The sequence below is a fragment of the Rhinolophus sinicus genome, linkage group LG01 (genome assembly GCF_036562045.2).
Source record: "Rhinolophus sinicus isolate RSC01 linkage group LG01, ASM3656204v1, whole genome shotgun sequence".
NCBI lineage: Eukaryota > Metazoa > Chordata > Mammalia > Chiroptera > Rhinolophidae > Rhinolophus > Rhinolophus sinicus.
Window position 1 is genome coordinate 178002930 of NC_133751.1, and position 3959 is coordinate 178006888.

The window sequence follows — 3959 nt, forward strand, 5'->3', positions numbered from 1 at the left end:
TTGGTAGACATTATCTAGATACAACCTTCAACTATAACATATATCCACACATATTCTAAAAGTCTATCAATAGAAATATAATGAACGTTAAAACTGGATGGTGTGATAGCCAGTGAAATACAGACATAAATTCTATGGCAATAGAACTTACAAATTGAAAATAATGAGCTTTAAATTCTTTGGCAGTTGAATTTCCATGTAAAGTTCTTAGGATTATCTATGGCTATCAAATGGATCATTATTATCTCAAGTCTCATTTACATAATTCAAATGTTATGTATCCTATTACACATATAATCCTTTATTTTTTAAAAAATAACTAATATTATTTTGTTCATATCTGATATATATACTATGATCAAAATTTAATTCCAATTTTCCTGAGCTGGAGAATAGGTTTTGTCTGAGTTCTGTAGCACTTACATTCAATTTCAACTTGTAATTCTCAATATGTTCCTATTACATTCAGAGAATAATAGGGAGTATGCCTGCAGCAAGTTTAATATCTTTAAATTCTGATGGATCACAATGAAATACCACATAGCCCAGCATGCTTCCGTATTTCAAAGATTGTGGGCTGTTAACATTGTACTTTCATTAAAATTCCTATTAATTTTTTTCTGTCAATGTGAATATAAAATTACTTTATCACTTTTCTATGGAATAAAAGAATGAAGAAAATATTACTTCATTTCCAATTATCTAGTCAAAAATGGAAAAATAAATTTAGAAAAAATAAACTATATCATTGCCTAAGAACAGCCGATTTATAAATATGTTAATATTGAAATGACACAATTGCACATCTATTCACGTAGTGATTTGTTCACCAGATACTTAGTGTTGAGCTTCTCCTATGTGCCAACACATTGTGCCAAGCATTAAGGATACAGCAGTGAGCAACAATTAAGTCCCTGCCCTCAGGAAGCATTCATTATAGTAGGAGTGATATTCATGATGAAAAAAAGAAGAGTTTTAAACTAACATCCGAAAAAGTGACCAGAATTAAACGTGAAAAGTGGCTAAGAGCATTACAAGAATAGAGCAAAGCCTATACAAAGGCCTTAAGGTGAGAAACTGCTGGTGAGAATTGCTCCAAGGAGAGAGAAAGGAGGTTAGAGCCGCCAGAGAATTATAAGCAAAACAGAACCAAGTACAAGATGAGGCTGGAAGAAAGTCAGAGCCAGATCATCCATGACAGGTTACCGAGTTTATTCTAGAAGCCCTGGGAAGCCACTGATATATCAAAAGTCTATCCCTGACTATTAAGGGAGAGAAGATCATGAGGGCACAAAGACACTGCAGTGCATGAGGCTAGAGATGGTAGGAACCTTGGGCTGGGGTGATATTGTTTTAGGGGAAGAGATAGAGACATCTTAACCGTCTGGAAATCTCTGCTTGAAACAAAACTTGGGTATAAATTGGATGGGGGTAGAGGTGGTTGTGGGTGTGAAAGGTGCAAGGCTGACCCTTAGTTGACATGTCTGGAAGAAGCAGAATTGTCAGTTATGAAGGTGGGAGCACTGGAGAGGCACAGAGTTACTGTAGGTGGTGTGGGTCATGTCAACTTGGAGATGCACAGAATACGTCCAAATAGAGAAATCAAAAACAGACATAAATTAATCTGGTGCTCAAAAAGGAGGTCTGGGCTAGAAGACCTAAACGTATCTCTTAATCTTCCTCTTACTTTCAATTAAATGTAATGCATGAGAAAAGTATTCAAAAGTACTGTAGAGGTCTTTTTCTATATGTATACACACACGCACACACAGAGCTATCATTTATTTTAAAATTAGATTACATTGTTTTTAATCTGATTTTAATTTAACTTATTTTAAGTATATTTTCTTCAGAGAAATACAGATTCCTTCTGAAATACTGTGTTTCCCCGAAAATAAGACCATCAGCTCTAATGCAGCTTTTGGAGCAAAAATTAATATAAGACCCGGTATTATACTATATTATATTATTATACATATTATATATTACAGTAAAATAAGACTGGGTCTTATATTAATTTTTGCTCCAAAAGACGCATTAGAGATGATGGTCCAGCTAACTGTCATTTTCGGGGAAACACGGTATATAACTTTAATGAGCACATAATGTGGCTTTCTATAGCTACACTAAAAATTATTAAGCCAATTCTTATTTTTGGAAATGTAAGTGATTTCTAATACTTTGCTATGATAAGCAGTACTACGATGAACACTCTCGTATTTTTTTGTTTAGTAAAATTATAGTTCATAAGAAATACTACACAATATTTGTGCTTAATGCATACAGAAAGGAATTAATACCTCACTTGCAGCCAAAAAGTGGGAAATAATGTAATTTTTTTTTTTTTTTTTTGCAAACAACTATAAAAAAATGTTTGGAAAGCTCTCAATCTTAAATGCTTTAAAAGCTGCAAATATAAATACAGATATCAATTTCAACATTAGGCATGAAAACTTTTCCGTCACACACAGAAGGATGTGGCTTCTAAGGAGTTAGAAAGACATTCTATCACAGTATCTTTCCTACCTTTCTTCCCTTTAGTTCACAATAAAGACCCTAGCAAGAATGTCAGGGTGGTACTTGCTTTGGCAGCACATATACTAAAACTGGAACACTACAGAATCAGCATGGCCCCTGCACAAGCATGACAGGCAAATCCGGGCAGTGTTCCCTATTTTTAAGTTGTGAAAAAAGTAGATCCTAAGAGCTCTCATCACAAGGAGAATTTTGTTTTCTTTCCTGTTTATTGTATCTGTATGAGATGATGGATGCTAACTAAACTTCTTATGGGAATCATTTCACAATATATGTAAATCAAACCATCATGCTGCACACCTTAAACTTATGCATACAGTGATATCCATCAATTATTTCTCAATAAAACTGGAAAAGAAAAGAATGTCAGGGTATCTAAACGTCCCTAATGAGGTATGAGTGTCTTTCAGTTCTGGAGACCTTGCTCACTTGTGTCTCTAGCCACACACCTGCCTCTATCCCTGATATCAGTTTACTTGGTCATACCATCATCAGTAATGTATGCAAGCACTTTTCCCCTAAAATCAAAAAGAAAAGAGAATCGTTTTTCCAAGGCCAGATTTCTGAAAGCAGCTTCCAAGGCTGTATCCTGGACATAAAGATGGGTCTCATGAAAACATTCCTTCAGCACTCCCTCTTTAATGCTTTTCTCCAAAATACTTCAATAACAACAACAACAACAAAAAGACAATGTAGGCAATCTGTTTCCTTTGAGACTGGGCTTACTGCTGAGCTTGGAGGGGAGCTTGCAGCACTTAGTAACAGATATCACCTAGACATCTTTAACTCCTCTGCCGCCCCCAATCCCACCTGCAAACTGGAAACTGAAGAAAGAGGTGTCTCGAAAACATGAAATCCTCTTTTGCCTGGTGGGATATCTTTATTCCTGTATAATTTCTCCAAATAACACTCTTGAGTCTCTGAAAATGTAAAAATTGCCTGTAGAGTCAAGGCAAATGAGGGCTAAATCCATTCATTATTTCCCTCTAGGCTCTCATTCACTTCTGGCTATAGGAAGCATCAAAAACACAGGATTGATGGAAAGTATATAAACATATTTCCCAGATACTCAGGCTGTCACAGGGAACATTTTTTGTTCTTGATTTTAATTTAAGCCAAGCTGAGCAGTGGAAAACGTTCAGGTAAAAATAAAGATTTTTTTTTTATTTTCCTGAAAGATATTTCTCATTCTGAATGATGTTATTCTTTTCCTTTGAATTTCATGGCAAGTTCTGATTATCTGTTCATATTCAAGTCATTCTTGGATCCTTGCCTATATCTTCATTACCCATCAAAGATTAAGCACAATTGATAAGGAATCCATGGCCCTGATCTTTGTTATGGATTGTTTTTTAATCTCTCAGGATAGTCTAGATTGTGTTTTGTAGCAAAGTCCAATTTCTCAGTGGCTGAATACAACTTAA

General features: G+C 35.0%; 1 non-coding gene across 1 annotated transcript; it reads left to right on the top strand.

The window, feature by feature from the left end:
- Positions 1-2576: 2576 nt before the first annotated feature.
- On the top strand, positions 2577-2679 carry LOC141568038 (U6 spliceosomal RNA). Its single transcript, XR_012491054.1, has one exon. It is a non-coding gene; the product is annotated as a U6 spliceosomal RNA (small nuclear RNA).
- Positions 2680-3959: the final 1280 nt, after the last annotated feature.